Below are 1,114 nucleotides of genomic sequence, written 5' to 3'. Positions count from 1 at the left end.
CAGTCTGTTACACAGTGATGCTGATCGCTGCACACTCCTCCCAGTCTATTACACAGTGATGCTGATCGCTGCACACTCCTCCCAGTCTGTTTCACAGTGATGCTAACTGCTGCACACACCTCCCAGTTTGTTACATAGTGATGGTGATTGCTGCATGTCCCTCCCTATCTGTTTCACAGGGATGCCAATTGCTACACACTCCTCCCAGTCTGTTGCACAGTGATGCTGATCGCTGCACACTCCTTCCAGGATGTTTCACAGTGATGCTAACTGCTGCACACCCCTCCCTGTCTGTTTCACAGTGATGCTAACTGCTGCACACCCCTCCCCGTCTGTTTCACAGTGATGCTAACTGCTGCACACACCTCCCAGTCTGTTACATAGTGATGGTGATTGCTGCACACTCCTCCTAGTCTGTTCCAGTGTGATGCTAACTGCTGCACACTCCTCCCAGTCTGTTTCACAGTGATGCTAACTGCTGCACACAACTCCCAGTCTGTTACATAGTGATGGTGATTGCTGCACACTCCTCTTAGTCTGTTCCAGAGTGATGCTGATCGCTGCACACTCCTCCCAGTCTGTTTCACAGTGATGCTGATCATTGCACACTCCTCCCAGTCTGTTTCAAACCGATGCTGACTGCGACACACTCCTCCCTGTCTGTTTCACGGTGATGCTGATTGCTGCACAGCCCTCCAAGCCTGTTACACTGTGATGCTAACTGCTGCACACTCCTTCCAGCCTGTTTCACAGTGATGCGAACTGCTGCACACTCCTTCCAACCTGTTTCACAGTGATGCTAACAGCTGCACACTCCTCCCAGTCTGTGACACAGTGATGCTAACTGCTTCACACTCCTCCCAGTCTGTGACACAGTGATGCTAACTGCTGCACACACCTCCCAGTCTGTTACACAGTGATGCTGATCTCTGCACACTCCTCCCAGTCTGTTACACAGTGATGCTGATTGCGACACACTCCTCCAGTCTGTTACACAGTGATGCTGACTGCAACACACTCCTCCCAGTCTGTTTCACAGTGATATTGATTGCTGCACACTCCTCCGAGCCTGTTTCACAGTGATGCTAACTGCTGCACACTTCTTCCCGCCTGT

The sequence above is a fragment of the Rhincodon typus genome, chromosome 10 (assembly GCF_021869965.1).
Source record: "Rhincodon typus isolate 14 chromosome 10, sRhiTyp1.1, whole genome shotgun sequence".
Taxonomy (NCBI): domain Eukaryota; kingdom Metazoa; phylum Chordata; class Chondrichthyes; order Orectolobiformes; family Rhincodontidae; genus Rhincodon; species Rhincodon typus.
Note: the sequence above shows the minus strand (reverse complement) of the source record.